The 16712-nt window shown below is 45.3% G+C and overlaps 17 non-coding genes across 17 annotated transcripts; all 17 read left to right on the top strand.

Moving 5' to 3' along the window:
- The first annotated feature begins 355 nt into the window (after nt 1–355).
- On the top strand, nt 356–470 carry LOC146774457 (U5 spliceosomal RNA). The gene has a single exon (XR_014972741.1). It is a non-coding gene; the product is annotated as a U5 spliceosomal RNA (small nuclear RNA).
- An 852-nt stretch (nt 471–1322) lies between these two features.
- On the top strand, nt 1323–1437 carry LOC146774456 (U5 spliceosomal RNA). The gene has a single exon (XR_014972693.1). It is a non-coding gene; the product is annotated as a U5 spliceosomal RNA (small nuclear RNA).
- An 852-nt stretch (nt 1438–2289) lies between these two features.
- LOC146774455 (U5 spliceosomal RNA) lies at nt 2290–2404 on the top strand. The gene has a single exon (XR_014974188.1). It is a non-coding gene; the product is annotated as a U5 spliceosomal RNA (small nuclear RNA).
- Nucleotides 2405–3256: 852 nt separating this feature from the next.
- On the top strand, nt 3257–3371 carry LOC146774454 (U5 spliceosomal RNA). Its single transcript, XR_014972740.1, has one exon. It is a non-coding gene; the product is annotated as a U5 spliceosomal RNA (small nuclear RNA).
- Nucleotides 3372–4223: 852 nt separating this feature from the next.
- Nucleotides 4224–4338, top strand: LOC146774453 (U5 spliceosomal RNA). Its single transcript, XR_014973888.1, has one exon. It is a non-coding gene; the product is annotated as a U5 spliceosomal RNA (small nuclear RNA).
- Nucleotides 4339–5227: 889 nt separating this feature from the next.
- Nucleotides 5228–5342, top strand: LOC146774452 (U5 spliceosomal RNA). Its single transcript, XR_014972739.1, has one exon. It is a non-coding gene; the product is annotated as a U5 spliceosomal RNA (small nuclear RNA).
- Nucleotides 5343–6516: 1174 nt separating this feature from the next.
- Nucleotides 6517–6631, top strand: LOC146774451 (U5 spliceosomal RNA). Its single transcript, XR_014974327.1, has one exon. It is a non-coding gene; the product is annotated as a U5 spliceosomal RNA (small nuclear RNA).
- An 888-nt stretch (nt 6632–7519) lies between these two features.
- Nucleotides 7520–7634, top strand: LOC146774450 (U5 spliceosomal RNA). Its single transcript, XR_014974073.1, has one exon. It is a non-coding gene; the product is annotated as a U5 spliceosomal RNA (small nuclear RNA).
- An 852-nt stretch (nt 7635–8486) lies between these two features.
- On the top strand, nt 8487–8601 carry LOC146774449 (U5 spliceosomal RNA). Its single transcript, XR_014972738.1, has one exon. It is a non-coding gene; the product is annotated as a U5 spliceosomal RNA (small nuclear RNA).
- Nucleotides 8602–9453: 852 nt separating this feature from the next.
- On the top strand, nt 9454–9568 carry LOC146774448 (U5 spliceosomal RNA). The gene has a single exon (XR_014974187.1). It is a non-coding gene; the product is annotated as a U5 spliceosomal RNA (small nuclear RNA).
- An 852-nt stretch (nt 9569–10420) lies between these two features.
- Nucleotides 10421–10535, top strand: LOC146774447 (U5 spliceosomal RNA). The gene has a single exon (XR_014974072.1). It is a non-coding gene; the product is annotated as a U5 spliceosomal RNA (small nuclear RNA).
- Nucleotides 10536–11387: 852 nt separating this feature from the next.
- On the top strand, nt 11388–11502 carry LOC146774446 (U5 spliceosomal RNA). The gene has a single exon (XR_014972736.1). It is a non-coding gene; the product is annotated as a U5 spliceosomal RNA (small nuclear RNA).
- An 852-nt stretch (nt 11503–12354) lies between these two features.
- On the top strand, nt 12355–12469 carry LOC146774445 (U5 spliceosomal RNA). The gene has a single exon (XR_014972681.1). It is a non-coding gene; the product is annotated as a U5 spliceosomal RNA (small nuclear RNA).
- Nucleotides 12470–13321: 852 nt separating this feature from the next.
- On the top strand, nt 13322–13436 carry LOC146774444 (U5 spliceosomal RNA). The gene has a single exon (XR_014974186.1). It is a non-coding gene; the product is annotated as a U5 spliceosomal RNA (small nuclear RNA).
- Nucleotides 13437–14288: 852 nt separating this feature from the next.
- LOC146774443 (U5 spliceosomal RNA) lies at nt 14289–14403 on the top strand. The gene has a single exon (XR_014972735.1). It is a non-coding gene; the product is annotated as a U5 spliceosomal RNA (small nuclear RNA).
- Nucleotides 14404–15255: 852 nt separating this feature from the next.
- Nucleotides 15256–15370, top strand: LOC146774442 (U5 spliceosomal RNA). The gene has a single exon (XR_014973887.1). It is a non-coding gene; the product is annotated as a U5 spliceosomal RNA (small nuclear RNA).
- An 889-nt stretch (nt 15371–16259) lies between these two features.
- On the top strand, nt 16260–16374 carry LOC146774441 (U5 spliceosomal RNA). The gene has a single exon (XR_014972734.1). It is a non-coding gene; the product is annotated as a U5 spliceosomal RNA (small nuclear RNA).
- Nucleotides 16375–16712: the final 338 nt, after the last annotated feature.

The following is a 16712-nucleotide window of genomic DNA, read 5'->3' as shown; positions in this document are numbered from 1 at the left end:
ATATCGATTGGAGGGATGGTGTTGAAAGCGTAAAATGGCTAGGGGACAAAAGGCCTACAGTGCCACTTAACTAAAAGCCTGATTCACATTTCCTGTTCCCCTTCCCCAGCAGCCCCGACAACTCCTAATGAGCTGAGGTGAGTACAAAAGAAATTTGCATATTCCCACACATACACATGTGAACAGTCCACCTTTTTGTACCTTGAGCAGAGACTTTGAAATGTTGGCCTGTTTTGCCCACCGGCCTGGTTCTCGCCCTCTTTCTTAGAGCCTGAAAATACCTTTCAGGTCCTCACCCTCGCAATGACAGGGTCTTTGATGTGCCGCCACTTACCCTAGAGAGCTATATTGTCACTTACTCTGGTTTCTCTTCAAAACGAAAAAATCTTTCGCCTTTTACTAAAGATTTCCGTGGAGAGGAACATTTAAGAGTTTATTCAATTTTTTTAAGCCTTGCCACAGGTGAGGCTGTTTATCATTTGTTTAAAAGAAAAGCATTAGAAGTTGGGGAATATCCAGCAATTGTCTGCTGCTTTTTTGGGGGACATGAGTTTGGTGTTTTATTCCTGAGCTCTCTGCTTGCTCATTTGCATAAACAGAGTGCAGGAGAGGTGCCTCATGGGAAAGAGCTTGTGCAGTGCATGAGATTGCTTTTCTTGACTGACTTGAAACTACACGATCGCAGGCAGTATATTTTCTTATCTCCCAAAGATCCTGCTGCCAGATCCCAGAGGTCACCCTCCTTTTTAAAGGTGGGACCAAGACTCATGCTGTGCTTTTCATAGGGCTTGCCCGTTATTTGTGCCGGTTAGAGGTGCCCTGAGAGGTCGCCAATCCTGAGTCAGCTTCCTCTCAGGTAGACTTGAAGGGGCACGTCAGACTTGTTTCACGTGTCTCCAGCCTAGACAGATATATCCTTCTATATTCAGGTTTAATGAAAGTACGTGTGAAAAAGGCACATACGGTGCATGGCTATGTGTAGAGCGTGTTGAAAGCGTAAAATGGCTAGGGGACAAAAGGCCTACAGTGCCACTTAACTAAAAGCCTGATTCACATTTCCTGTTCCCCTTCCCCAGCAGCCCCGACAACTCCTAATGAGCTGAGGTGAGTACAAAAGAAATTTGCATATTCCCAGACATACACATGTGAACAGTCCACCTTTTTGTACCTTGAGCAGAGACTTTGAAATGTTGGCCTGTTTTGCCCACCGGCCTGGTTCTCGCCCTCTTTCTTAGAGCCTGAAAATACCTTTCAGGTCCTCACCCTCGCAATGACAGGGTCTTTGATGTGCCGCCACTTACCCTAGAGAGCTATATTGTCACTTACTCTGGTTTCTCTTCAAAACGAAAAAATCTTTCGCCTTTTACTAAAGATTTCCGTGGAGAGGAACATTTAAGAGTTTATTCAATTTTTTTAAGCCTTGCCACATGTGAGGCTGTTTATCATTTGTTTAAAAGAAAAGCATTACAAGTTGGGGAATATCCAGCAATTGTCTGCTGCTTTTTTGGGGGACATGAGTTTGGTGTTTTATTCCTGAGCTCTCTGCTTGCTCATTTGCATAAACAGAGTGCAGGAGAGGTGCCTCATGGGAAAGAGCTTGTGCAGTGCATGAGATTGCTTTTCTTGACTGACTTGAAACTTCACGATCGCAGGCAGTATATTTTCTTATCTCCCAAAGATCCTGCTGCCAGATCCCAGAGGTCAACCTCCTTTTTAAAGGTGGGACCAAGACTCATGCTGTGCTTTTCATAGGGCTTGCCCGTTATTTGTGCCCGTTAGAGGTGCCCTGAGAGGTCGCCAATCCTGAGTCAGCTTCCTCTCAGGTAAACTTGAAGGGGCACGTCAGACTTGTTTCACGTGTCTCCAGCCTAGACAGATATATCCTTCTATATTCAGGTTTAATGAAAGTACGTGTGAAAAAGGCACATACGGTGCATGGCTATGTGTAGAGCGTGTTGAAAGCGTAAAATGGCTAGGGGACAAAAGGCCTACAGTGCCACTTAACTAAAAGCCTGATTCACATTTCCTGTTCCCCTTCCCCAGCAGCCCCGACAACTCCTAATGAGCTGAGGTGAGTACAAAAGAAATTTGCATATTCCCAGACATACACATGTGAACAGTCCACCTTTTTGTACCTTGAGCAGAGACTTTGAAATGTTGGCCTGTTTTGGCCACCGGCCTGGTTCTCGCCCTCTTTCTTAGAGCCTGAAAATACCTTTCAGGTCCTCACCCTCGCAATGACAGGGTCTTTGATGTGGCGCCACTTACCCTAGAGAGCTATATTGTCACTTACTCTGGTTTCTCTTCAAAACGAAAATATCTTTCGCCTTTTACTAAAGATTTCCGTGGAGAGGAACATTTAAGAGTTTATTCAATTTTTTTAAGCCTTGCCACAGGTGAGGCTGTTTATCATTTGTTTAAAAGAAAAGCATTAGAAGTTGGGGAATATCCAGCAATTGTCTGCTGCTTTTTTGGGGGACACGAGTTTGGTGTTTTATTACTGAGCTCTCTGCTTGCTCATTTGCATAAACAGAGTGCAGGAGAGGTGCCTCATGGGAAAGAGCTTGTGCAGTGCATGAGATTGCTTTTCTTGACTGACTTGAAACTACACGATCGCAGGCAGTATATTTTCTTATCTCCCAAAGATCCTGCTGCCAGATCCCAGAGGTCACCCTCCTTTTTAAAGGTGGGACCAAGACTCATGCTGTGCTTTTCATAGGGCTTGCCCGTTATTTGTGCCCGTTGGAGGTGCCCTGAGAGGTCGCCAATCCTGAGTCCGCTTCCTCTCAGGTAGACTTGAAGGGGCACGTCAGACTTGTTTCACGTGTCTCCAGCCTAGACAGATATATCCTTCTATATTCAGGTTTAATGAAAGTACGTGTGAAAAAGGCACATACGGTGCATGGCTATGTGTAGAGCGTGTTGAAAGCGTAAAATGGCTAGGGGACAAAAGGCCTACAGTGCCACTTAACTAAAAGCCTGATTCACATTTCCTGTTCCCCTTCCCCAGCAGCCCCGACAACTCCTAATGAGCTGAGGTGAGTACAAAAGAAATTTGCATATTCCCAGACATACACATGTGAACAGTCCACCTTTTTGTACCTTGAGCAGAGACTTTGAAATGTTGGCCTGTTTTGCCCACCGGCCTGGTTCTCGCCCTCTTTCTTAGAGCCTGAAAATACCTTTCAGGTCCTCACCCTCGCAATGACAGGGTCTTTGATGTGCCGCCACTTACCCTAGAGAGCTATATTGTCACTTACTCTGGTTTCTCTTCAAAACGAAAAAATCTTTCGCCTTTTACTAAAGATTTCCGTGGAGAGGAACATTTAAGAGTTTATTCAATTTTTTTAAGCCTTGCCACAGGTGAGGCTGTTTATCATTTGTTTAAAAGAAAAGCATTAGAAGTTGGGGAATATCCAGCAATTGTCTGCTGCTTTTTTGGGGGACATGAGTTTGGTGTTTTATTCCTGAGCTCTCTGCTTGCTCATTTGCATAAACAGAGTGCAGGAGAGGTGCCTCATGGGAAAGAGCTTGTGCAGTGCATGAGATTGCTTTTCTTGACTGACTTGAAACTACACGATCGCAGGCAGTATATTTTCTTATCTCCCAAAGATCCTGCTGCCAGATCCCAGAGGTCACCCTCCTTTTTAAAGGTGGGACCAAGACTCATGCTGTGCTTTTCATAGGGCTTGCCCGTTATTTGTGCCCGTTGGAGGTGCCCTGAGAGGTCGCCAATCCTGAGTCCGCTTCCTCTCAGGTAGACTTGAAGGGGCACGTCAGACTTGTTTCACGTGTCTCCAGCCTAGACAGATATATCCTTCTATATTCAGGTTTAATGAAAGTACGTGTGAAAAAGGCACATACGGTGCATGGCTATGTGTAGAGCGTGTTGAAAGCGTAAAATGGCTAGGGGACAAAAGGCCTACAGTGCCACTTAACTAAAAGCCTGATTCACATTTCCTGTTCCCCTTCCCCAGCAGCCCCGACAACTCCTAATGAGCTGAGGTGAGTACAAAAGAAATTTGCATATTCCCAGACATACACATGTGAACAGTCCACCTTTTTGTACCTTGAGCAGAGACTTTGAAATGTTGGCCTGTTTTGCCCACCGGCCTGGTTCTCGCCCTCTTTCTTAGAGCCTGAAAATACCTTTCAGGTCCTCACCCTCGCAATGACAGGGTCTTTGATGTGCCGCCACTTACCCTAGAGAGCTATATTGTCACTTATTCTGGTTTCTCTTCAAAACGAAAAAATCTTTCGCCTTTTACTAAAGATTTCCGTGGAGAGGAACATTTAAGAGTTTATTCAATTTTTTTAAGCCTTGCCACAGGTGAGGCTGTTTATCATTTGTTTAAAAGAAAAGCATTACAAGTTGGGGAATATCCAGCAATTGTCTGCTGCTTTTTTTGGGGGACATGAGTTTGGTGTTTTATTCCTGAGCTCTCTGCTTGCTCATTTGCATAAACAGAGTGCAGGAGAGGTGCCTCATGGGAAAGAGCTTGTGCAGTGCATGAGATTGCTTTTCTTGACTGACTTGAAACTTCACGATCGCAGGCAGTATATTTTCTTATCTCCCAAAGATCCTGCTGCCAGATCCCAGAGGTCACCCTCCTTTTTAAAGGTGGGACCAAGACTCATGCTGTGCTTTTCATAGGGCTTGCCCGTTATTTGTGCCCGTTAGAGGTGCCCTGAGAGGTCGCCAATCCTGAGTCAGCTTCCTCTCAGGTAGACTTGAAGGGGCACGTCAGACTTGTTTCACGTGTCTCCAGCCTAGACAGATATATCCTTCTATATTCAGGTTTAATGAAAGTACGTGTGAAAAAGGCACATACGGTGCATGGCTATGTGTAGAGCACAGTGGTGGCTCTGAGCATATCGATTGGAGGGATGGTGTTGAAAGCGTAAAATGGCTAGGGGACAAAAGGCCTACAGTGCCACTTAACTAAAAGCCTGATTCACATTTCCTGTTCCCCTTCCCCAGCAGCCCCGACAACTCCTAATGAGCTGAGGTGAGTACAAAAGAAATTTGCATATTCCCACACATACACATGTGAACAGTCCACCTTTTTGTACCTTGAGCAGAGACTTTGAAATGTTGGCCTGTTTTGCCCACCGGCCTGGTTCTCGCCCTCTTTCTTAGAGCCTGAAAATACCTTTCAGGTCCTCACCCTCGCAATGACAGGGTCTTTGATGTGCCGCCACTTACCCTAGAGAGCTATATTGTCACTTACTCTGGTTTCTCTTCAAAACGAAAAAATCTTTCGCCTTTTACTAAAGATTTCCGTGGAGAGGAACATTTAAGAGTTTATTCAATTTTTTTAAGCCTTGCCACAGGTGAGGCTGTTTATCATTTGTTTAAAAGAAAAGCATTAGAAGTTGGGGAATATCCAGCAATTGTCTGCTGCTTTTTTGGGGGACATGAGTTTGGTGTTTTATTCCTGAGCTCTCTGCTTGCTCATTTGCATAAACAGAGTGCAGGAGAGGTGCCTCATGGGAAAGAGCTTGTGCAGTGCATGAGATTGCTTTTCTTGACTGACTTGAAACTAGGGGTGGGCGGAATTTGCGTAATTGCGTTACGCAAATCTCCGCGAAACGGTAAAAAATCTCCGCGAACACGCAGAAATTCCGCGAACACGCGGAACTGCTTGTTCGCGATGCTTTTTTCCTGTTCGCAATTGATGTTTGCGTGCTCGAGGAGAAATATCTCGCGAACATGCATTTTGAGAACGCGAACAAGCAAAAATTTCGCGAAATCGCGGAAAGCAGGCTTCTGAGCAATTTCGCGTTCTCCGCGGAACGCGAAATTACGCAAATTCCGCAAATTCCGCGAGCGGAACGGAATTTGCCGCCCAGGCCTACTTGAAACTACACGATCGCAGGCAGTATATTTTCTTATCTCCCAAAGATCCTGCTGCCAGATCCCAGAGGTCACCCTCCTTTTTAAAGGTGGGACCAAGACTCATGCTGTGCTTTTCATAGGGCTTGCCCGTTATTTGTGCCCGTTAGAGGTGCCCTGAGAGGTCGCCAATCCTGAGTCAGCTTCCTCTCAGGTAGACTTGAAGGGGCACGTCAGACTTGTTTCACGTGTCTCCAGCCTAGACAGATATATCCTTCTATATTCAGGTTTAATGAAAGTACGTGTGAAAAAGGCACATACGGTGCATGGCTATGTGTAGAGCGTGTTGAAAGCGTAAAATGGCTAGGGGACAAAAGGCCTACAGTGCCACTTAACTAAAAGCCTGATTCACATTTCCTGTTCCCCTTCCCCAGCAGCCCCGACAACTCCTAATGAGCTGAGGTGAGTACAAAAGAAATTTGCATATTCCCAGACATACACATGTGAACAGTCCACCTTTTTGTACCTTGAGCAGAGACTTTGAAATGTTGGCCTGTTTTGCCCACCGGCCTGGTTCTCGCCCTCTTTCTTAGAGCCTGAAAATACCTTTCAGGCCCTCACCCTCGCAATGACAGGGTCTTTGATGTGGCGCCACTTACCCTAGAGAGCTATATTGTCACTTACTCTGGTTTCTCTTCAAAACGAAAATATCTTTCGCCTTTTACTAAAGATTTCCGTGGAGAGGAACATTTAAGAGTTTATTCAATTTTTTTAAGCCTTGACACAGGTGAGGCTGTTTATCATTTGTTTAAAAGAAAAGCATTAGAAGTTGGGGAATATCCAGCAATTGTCTGCTGCTTTTTTGGGGGACATGAGTTTGGTGTTTTATTCCTGAGCTCTCTGCTTGCTCATTTGCATAAACAGAGTGCAGGAGAGGTGCCTCATGGGAAAGAGCTTGTGCAGTGCATGAGATTGCTTTTCTTGACTGACTTGAAACTACACGATCGCAGGCAGTATATTTTCTTATCTCCCAAAGATCCTGCTGCCAGATCCCAGAGGTCACCCTCCTTTTTAAAGGTGGGACCAAGACTCATGCTGTGCTTTTCATAGGGCTTGCCCGTTATTTGTGCCCGTTAGAGGTGCCCTGAGAGGTCGCCAATCCTGAGTCCGCTTCCTCTCAGGTAGACTTGAAGGGGCACGTCAGACTTGTTTCACGTGTCTCCAGCCTAGACAGATATATCCTTCTATATTCAGGTTTAATGAAAGTACGTGTGAAAAAGGCACATACGGTGCATGGCTATGTGTAGAGCACAGTGGTGGCTCTGAGCATATCGATTGGAGGGATGGTGTTGAAAGCGTAAAATGGCTAGGGGACAAAAGGCCTACAGTGCCACTTAACTAAAAGCCTGATTCACATTTCCTGTTCCCCTTCCCCAGCAGCCCCGACAACTCCTAATGAGCTGAGGTGAGTACAAAAGAAATTTGCATATTCCCAGACATACACATGTGAACAGTCCACCTTTTTGTACCTTAAGCAGAGACTTTGAAATGTTGGCCTGTTTTGCCGACCGGCCTGGTTCTCGCCCTCTTTCTTAGAGCCTGAAAATACCTTTCAGGTCCTCACCCTCGCAATGACAGGGTCTTTGATGTGCCGCCACTTACCCTAGAGAGCTATATTGTCACTTACTCTGGTTTCTCTTCAAAACGAAAAAATCTTTCGCCTTTTACTAAAGATTTCCGTGGAGAGGAACATTTAAGAGTTTATTCAATTTTTTTAATCCTTGCCACAGGTGAGGCTGTTTATCATTTGTTTAAAAGAAATGCATTAGAAGTTGGGGAATATCCAGCAATTGTCTGCTGCTTTTTTGGGGGACATGAGTTTGGTGTTTTATTCCTGAGCTCTCTGCTTGCTCATTTGCATAAACAGAGTGCAGGAGAGGTGCCTCATGGGAAAGAGCTTGTGCAGTGCATGAGATTGCTTTTCTTGACTGACTTGAAACTACACGATCGCAGGCAGTATATTTTCTTATCTCCCAAAGATCCTGCTGCCAGATCCCAGAGGTCACCCTCCTTTTTAAAGGTGGGACCAAGACTCATGCTGTGCTTTTCATAGGGCTTGCCCGTTATTTGTGCCGGTTAGAGGTGCCCTGAGAGGTCGCCAATCCTGAGGCAGCTTCCTCTCAGGTAGACTTGAAGGGGCACGTCAGACTTGTTTCACGTGTCTCCAGCCTAGACAGATATATCCTTCTATATTCAGGTTTAATGAAAGTACGTGTGAAAAAGGCACATACGGTGCATGGCTATGTGTAGAGCGTGTTGAAAGCGTAAAATGGCTAGGGGACAAAAGGCCTACAGTGCCACTTAACTAAAAGCCTGATTCACATTTCCTGTTCCCCTTCCCCAGCAGCCCCGACAACTCCTAATGAGCTGAGGTGAGTACAAAAGAAATTTGCATATTCCCAGACATACACATGTGAACAGTCCACCTTTTTGTACCTTGAGCAGAGACTTTGAAATGTTGGCCTGTTTTGCCCACCGGCCTGGTTCTCGCCCTCTTTCTTAGAGCCTGAAAATACCTTTCAGGTCCTCACCCTCGCAATGACAGGGTCTTTGATGTGCCGCCACTTACCCTAGAGAGCTATATTGTCACTTACTCTGGTTTCTCTTCAAAACGAAAAAATCTTTCGCCTTTTACTAAAGATTTCCGTGGAGAGGAACATTTAAGAGTTTATTCAATTTTTTTAAGCCTTGCCACAGGTGAGGCTGTTTATCATTTGTTTAAAAGAAAAGCATTACAAGTTGGGGAATATCCAGCAATTGTCTGCTGCTTTTTTGGGGGACATGAGTTTGGTGTTTTATTCCTGAGCTCTCTGCTTGCTCATTTGCATAAACAGAGTGCAGGAGAGGTGCCTCATGGGAAAGAGCTTGTGCAGTGCATGAGATTGCTTTTCTTGACTGACTTGAAACTTCACGATCGCAGGCAGTATATTTTCTTATCTCCCAAAGATCCTGCTGCCAGATCCCAGAGGTCAACCTCCTTTTTAAAGGTGGGACCAAGACTCATGCTGTGCTTTTCATAGGGCTTGCCCGTTATTTGTGCCCGTTAGAGGTGCCCTGAGAGGTCGCCAATCCTGAGTCAGCTTCCTCTCAGGTAAACTTGAAGGGGCACGTCGGACTTGTTTCACGTGTCTCCAGCCTAGACAGATATATCCTTCTATATTCAGGTTTAATGAAAGTACGTGTGAAAAAGGCACATACGGTGCATGGCTATGTGTAGAGCGTGTTGAAAGCGTAAAATGGCTAGGGGACAAAAGGCCTACAGTGCCACTTAACTAAAAGCCTGATTCACATTTCCTGTTCCCCTTCCCCAGCAGCCCCGACAACTCCTAATGAGCTGAGGTGAGTACAAAAGAAATTTGCATATTCCCAGACATACACATGTGAACAGTCCACCTTTTTGTACCTTGAGCAGAGACTTTGAAATGTTGGCCTGTTTTGCCCACCGGCCTGGTTCTCGCCCTCTTTCTTAGAGCCTGAAAATACCTTTCAGGTCCTCACCCTCGCAATGACAGGGTCTTTGATGTGGCGCCACTTACCCTAGAGAGCTATATTGTCACTTACTCTGGTTTCTCTTCAAAACGAAAATATCTTTCGCCTTTTACTAAAGATTTCCGTGGAGAGGAACATTTAAGAGTTTATTCAATTTTTTTAAGCCTTGCCACAGGTGAGGCTGTTTATCATTTGTTTAAAAGAAAAGCATTAGAAGTTGGGGAATATCCAGCAATTGTCTGCTGCTTTTTTGGGGGACATGAGTTTGGTGTTTTATTACTGAGCTCTCTGCTTGCTCATTTGCATAAACAGAGTGCAGGAGAGGTGCCTCATGGGAAAGAGCTTGTGCAGTGCATGAGATTGCTTTTCTTGACTGACTTGAAACTACACGATCGCAGGCAGTATATTTTCTTATCTCCCAAAGATCCTGCTGCCAGATCCCAGAGGTCACCCTCCTTTTTAAAGGTGGGACCAAGACTCATGCTGTGCTTTTCATAGGGCTTGCCCGTTATTTGTGCCCGTTGGAGGTGCCCTGAGAGGTCGCCAATCCTGAGTCCGCTTCCTCTCAGGTAGACTTGAAGGGGCACGTCAGACTTGTTTCACGTGTCTCCAGCCTAGACAGATATATCCTTCTATATTCAGGTTTAATGAAAGTACGTGTGAAAAAGGCACATACGGTGCATGGCTATGTGTAGAGCGTGTTGAAAGCGTAAAATGGCTAGGGGACAAAAGGCCTACAGTGCCACTTAACTAAAAGCCTGATTCACATTTCCTGTTCCCCTTCCCCAGCAGCCCCGACAACTCCTAATGAGCTGAGGTGAGTACAAAAGAAATTTGCATATTCCCAGACATACACATGTGAACAGTCCACCTTTTTGTACCTTGAGCAGAGACTTTGAAATGTTGGCCTGTTTTGCCCACCGGCCTGGTTCTCGCCCTCTTTCTTAGAGCCTGAAAATACCTTTCAGGTCCTCACCCTCGCAATGACAGGGTCTTTGATGTGCCGCCACTTACCCTAGAGAGCTATATTGTCGCTTACTCTGGTTTCTCTTCAAAACGAAAAAATCTTTCGCCTTTTACTAAAGATTTCCGTGGAGAGGAACATTTAAGAGTTTATTCAATTTTTTTAATCCTTGCCACAGGTGAGGCTGTTTATCATTTGTTTAAAAGAAAAGCATTAGAAGTTGGGGAATATCCAGCAATTGTCTGCTGCTTGTTTGGGGGACATGAGTTTGGTGTTTTATTCCTGAGCTCTCTGCTTGCTCATTTGCATAAACAGAGTGCAGGAGAGGTGCCTCATGGGAAAGAGCTTGTGCAGTGCATGAGATTGCTTTTCTTGACTGACTTGAAACTACACGATCGCAGGCAGTATATTTTCTTATCTCCCAAAGATCCTGCTGCCAGATCCCAGAGGTCACCCTCCTTTTTAAAGGTGGGACCAAGACTCATGCTGTGCTTTTCATAGGGCTTGCCCGTTATTTGTGCCCGTTGGAGGTGCCCTGAGAGGTCGCCAATCCTGAGTCCGCTTCCTCTCAGGTAGACTTGAAGGGGCACGTCAGACTTGTTTCACGTGTCTCCAGCCTAGACAGATATATCCTTCTATATTCAGGTTTAATGAAAGTACGTGTGAAAAAGGCACATACGGTGCATGGCTATGTGTAGAGCGTGTTGAAAGCGTAAAATGGCTAGGGGACAAAAGGCCTACAGTGCCACTTAACTAAAAGCCTGATTCACATTTCCTGTTCCCCTTCCCCAGCAGCCCCGACAACTCCTAATGAGCTGAGGTGAGTACAAAAGAAATTTGCATATTCCCAGACATACACATGTGAACAGTCCACCTTTTTGTACCTTGAGCAGAGACTTTGAAATGTTGGCCTGTTTTGCCCACCGGCCTGGTTCTCGCCCTCTTTCTTAGAGCCTGAAAATACCTTTCAGGTCCTCACCCTCGCAATGACAGGGTCTTTGATGTGCCGCCACTTACCCTAGAGAGCTATATTGTCACTTACTCTGGTTTCTCTTCAAAACGAAAAAATCTTTCGCCTTTTACTAAAGATTTCCGTGGAGAGGAACATTTAAGAGTTTATTCAATTTTTTTAAGCCTTGCCACAGGTGAGGCTGTTTATCATTTGTTTAAAAGAAAAGCATTAGAAGTTGGGGAATATCCAGCAATTGTCTGCTGCTTTTTTGGGGGACATGAGTTTGGTGTTTTATTCCTGAGCTCTCTGCTTGCTCATTTGCATAAACAGAGTGCAGGAGAGGTGCCTCATGGGAAAGAGCTTGTGCAGTGCATGAGATTGCTTTTCTTGACTGACTTGAAACTACACGATCGCAGGCAGTATATTTTCTTATCTCCCAAAGATCCTGCTGCCAGATCCCAGAGGTCACCCTCCTTTTTAAAGGTGGGACCAAGACTCATGCTGTGCTTTTCATAGGGCTTGCCCGTTATTTGTGCCGGTTAGAGGTGCCCTGAGAGGTCGCCAATCCTGAGTCAGCTTCCTCTCAGGTAGACTTGAAGGGGCACGTCAGACTTGTTTCACGTGTCTCCAGCCTAGACAGATATATCCTTCTATATTCAGGTTTAATGAAAGTACGTGTGAAAAAGGCACATACGGTGCATGGCTATGTGTAGAGCGTGTTGAAAGCGTAAAATGGCTAGGGGACAAAAGGCCTACAGTGCCACTTAACTAAAAGCCTGATTCACATTTCCTGTTCCCCTTCCCCAGCAGCCCCGACAACTCCTAATGAGCTGAGGTGAGTACAAAAGAAATTTGCATATTCCCAGACATACACATGTGAACAGTCCACCTTTTTGTACCTTGAGCAGAGACTTTGAAATGTTGGCCTGTTTTGCCCACCGGCCTGGTTCTCGCCCTCTTTCTTAGAGCCTGAAAATACCTTTCAGGTCCTCACCCTCGCAATGACAGGGTCTTTGATGTGCCGCCACTTACCCTAGAGAGCTATATTGTCACTTACTCTGGTTTCTCTTCAAAACGAAAAAATCTTTCGCCTTTTACTAAAGATTTCCGTGGAGAGGAACATTTAAGAGTTTATTCAATTTTTTTAAGCCTTGCCACATGTGAGGCTGTTTATCATTTGTTTAAAAGAAAAGCATTACAAGTTGGGGAATATCCAGCAATTGTCTGCTGCTTTTTTGGGGGACATGAGTTTGGTGTTTTATTCCTGAGCTCTCTGCTTGCTCATTTGCATAAACAGAGTGCAGGAGAGGTGCCTCATGGGAAAGAGCTTGTGCAGTGCATGAGATTGCTTTTCTTGACTGACTTGAAACTTCACGATCGCAGGCAGTATATTTTCTTATCTCCCAAAGATCCTGCTGCCAGATCCCAGAGGTCAACCTCCTTTTTAAAGGTGGGACCAAGACTCATGCTGTGCTTTTCATAGGGCTTGCCCGTTATTTGTGCCCGTTAGAGGTGCCCTGAGAGGTCGCCAATCCTGAGTCAGCTTCCTCTCAGGTAAACTTGAAGGGGCACGTCAGACTTGTTTCACGTGTCTCCAGCCTAGACAGATATATCCTTCTATATTCAGGTTTAATGAAAGTACGTGTGAAAAAGGCACATACGGTGCATGGCTATGTGTAGAGCGTGTTGAAAGCGTAAAATGGCTAGGGGACAAAAGGCCTACAGTGCCACTTAACTAAAAGCCTGATTCACATTTCCTGTTCCCCTTCCCCAGCAGCCCCGACAACTCCTAATGAGCTGAGGTGAGTACAAAAGAAATTTGCATATTCCCAGACATACACATGTGAACAGTCCACCTTTTTGTACCTTGAGCAGAGACTTTGAAATGTTGGCCTGTTTTGCCCACCGGCCTGGTTCTCGCCCTCTTTCTTAGAGCCTGAAAATACCTTTCAGGTCCTCACCCTCGCAATGACAGGGTCTTTGATGTGGCGCCACTTACCCTAGAGAGCTATATTGTCACTTACTCTGGTTTCTCTTCAAAACGAAAATATCTTTCGCCTTTTACTAAAGATTTCCGTGGAGAGGAACATTTAAGAGTTTATTCAATTTTTTTAAGCCTTGCCACAGGTGAGGCTGTTTATCATTTGTTTAAAAGAAAAGCATTAGAAGTTGGGGAATATCCAGCAATTGTCTGCTGCTTTTTTGGGGGACACGAGTTTGGTGTTTTATTACTGAGCTCTCTGCTTGCTCATTTGCATAAACAGAGTGCAGGAGAGGTGCCTCATGGGAAAGAGCTTGTGCAGTGCATGAGATTGCTTTTCTTGACTGACTTGAAACTACACGATCGCAGGCAGTATATTTTCTTATCTCCCAAAGATCCTGCTGCCAGATCCCAGAGGTCACCCTCCTTTTTAAAGGTGGGACCAAGACTCATGCTGTGCTTTTCATAGGGCTTGCCCGTTATTTGTGCCCGTTGGAGGTGCCCTGAGAGGTCGCCAATCCTGAGTCCGCTTCCTCTCAGGTAGACTTGAAGGGGCACGTCAGACTTGTTTCACGTGTCTCCAGCCTAGACAGATATATCCTTCTATATTCAGGTTTAATGAAAGTACGTGTGAAAAAGGCACATACGGTGCATGGCTATGTGTAGAGCGTGTTGAAAGCGTAAAATGGCTAGGGGACAAAAGGCCTACAGTGCCACTTAACTAAAAGCCTGATTCACATTTCCTGTTCCCCTTCCCCAGCAGCCCCGACAACTCCTAATGAGCTGAGGTGAGTACAAAAGAAATTTGCATATTCCCAGACATACACATGTGAACAGTCCACCTTTTTGTACCTTGAGCAGAGACTTTGAAATGTTGGCCTGTTTTGCCCACCGGCCTGGTTCTCGCCCTCTTTCTTAGAGCCTGAAAATACCTTTCAGGTCCTCACCCTCGCAATGACAGGGTCTTTGATGTGCCGCCACTTACCCTAGAGAGCTATATTGTCACTTACTCTGGTTTCTCTTCAAAACGAAAAAATCTTTCGCCTTTTACTAAAGATTTCCGTGGAGAGGAACATTTAAGAGTTTATTCAATTTTTTTAAGCCTTGCCACAGGTGAGGCTGTTTATCATTTGTTTAAAAGAAAAGCATTAGAAGTTGGGGAATATCCAGCAATTGTCTGCTGCTTTTTTGGGGGACATGAGTTTGGTGTTTTATTCCTGAGCTCTCTGCTTGCTCATTTGCATAAACAGAGTGCAGGAGAGGTGCCTCATGGGAAAGAGCTTGTGCAGTGCATGAGATTGCTTTTCTTGACTGACTTGAAACTACACGATCGCAGGCAGTATATTTTCTTATCTCCCAAAGATCCTGCTGCCAGATCCCAGAGGTCACCCTCCTTTTTAAAGGTGGGACCAAGACTCATGCTGTGCTTTTCATAGGGCTTGCCCGTTATTTGTGCCCGTTGGAGGTGCCCTGAGAGGTCGCCAATCCTGAGTCCGCTTCCTCTCAGGTAGACTTGAAGGGGCACGTCAGACTTGTTTCACGTGTCTCCAGCCTAGACAGATATATCCTTCTATATTCAGGTTTAATGAAAGTACGTGTGAAAAAGGCACATACGGTGCATGGCTATGTGTAGAGCGTGTTGAAAGCGTAAAATGGCTAGGGGACAAAAGGCCTACAGTGCCACTTAACTAAAAGCCTGATTCACATTTCCTGTTCCCCTTCCCCAGCAGCCCCGACAACTCCTAATGAGCTGAGGTGAGTACAAAAGAAATTTGCATATTCCCAGACATACACATGTGAACAGTCCACCTTTTTGTACCTTGAGCAGAGACTTTGAAATGTTGGCCTGTTTTGCCCACCGGCCTGGTTCTCGCCCTCTTTCTTAGAGCCTGAAAATACCTTTCAGGTCCTCACCCTCGCAATGACAGGGTCTTTGATGTGCCGCCACTTACCCTAGAGAGCTATATTGTCACTTATTCTGGTTTCTCTTCAAAACGAAAAAATCTTTCGCCTTTTACTAAAGATTTCCGTGGAGAGGAACATTTAAGAGTTTATTCAATTTTTTTAAGCCTTGCCACAGGTGAGGCTGTTTATCATTTGTTTAAAAGAAAAGCATTACAAGTTGGGGAATATCCAGCAATTGTCTGCTGCTTTTTTTGGGGGACATGAGTTTGGTGTTTTATTCCTGAGCTCTCTGCTTGCTCATTTGCATAAACAGAGTGCAGGAGAGGTGCCTCATGGGAAAGAGCTTGTGCAGTGCATGAGATTGCTTTTCTTGACTGACTTGAAACTTCACGATCGCAGGCAGTATATTTTCTTATCTCCCAAAGATCCTGCTGCCAGATCCCAGAGGTCACCCTCCTTTTTAAAGGTGGGACCAAGACTCATGCTGTGCTTTTCATAGGGCTTGCCCGTTATTTGTGCCCGTTAGAGGTGCCCTGAGAGGTCGCCAATCCTGAGTCAGCTTCCTCTCAGGTAGACTTGAAGGGGCACGTCAGACTTGTTTCACGTGTCTCCAGCCTAGACAGATATATCCTTCTATATTCAGGTTTAATGAAAGTACGTGTGAAAAAGGCACATACGGTGCATGGCTATGTGTAGAGCACAGTGGTGGCTCTGAGCATATCGATTGGAGGGATGGTGTTGAAAGCGTAAAATGGCTAGGGGACAAAAGGCCTACAGTGCCACTTAACTAAAAGCCTGATTCACATTTCCTGTTCCCCTTCCCCAGCAGCCCCGACAACTCCTAATGAGCTGAGGTGAGTACAAAAGAAATTTGCATATTCCCACACATACACATGTGAACAGTCCACCTTTTTGTACCTTGAGCAGAGACTTTGAAATGTTGGCCTGTTTTGCCCACCGGCCTGGTTCTCGCCCTCTTTCTTAGAGCCTGAAAATACCTTTCAGGTCCTCACCCTCGCAATGACAGGGTCTTTGATGTGCCGCCACTTACCCTAGAGAGCTATATTGTCACTTACTCTGGTTTCTCTTCAAAACGAAAAAATCTTTCGCCTTTTACTAAAGATTTCCGTGGAGAGGAACATTTAAGAGTTTATTCAATTTTTTTAAGCCTTGCCACAGGTGAGGCTGTTTATCATTTGTTTAAAAGAAAAGCATTAGAAGTTGGGGAATATCCAGCAATTGTCTGCTGCTTTTTTGGGGGACATGAGTTTGGTGTTTTATTCCTGAGCTCTCTGCTTGCTCATTTGCATAAACAGAGTGCAGGAGAGGTGCCTCATGGGAAAGAGCTTGTGCAGTGCATGAGATTGCTTTTCTTGACTGACTTGAAACTACACGATCGCAGGCAGTATATTTTCTTATCTCCCAAAGATCCTGCTGCCAGATCCCAGAGGTCACCCTCCTTTTTAAAGGTGGGACCAAGACTCATGCTGTGCTTTTCATAGGGCTTGCCCGTTATTTGTGCCGG

This window comes from Triturus cristatus, chromosome 12 (assembly GCF_964204655.1).
Source record: "Triturus cristatus chromosome 12, aTriCri1.1, whole genome shotgun sequence".
NCBI lineage: Eukaryota > Metazoa > Chordata > Amphibia > Caudata > Salamandridae > Triturus > Triturus cristatus.
The sequence above is the reverse complement of the archived record's forward strand: the minus strand, read 5'-3'. Positions and strand labels throughout refer to the sequence as shown.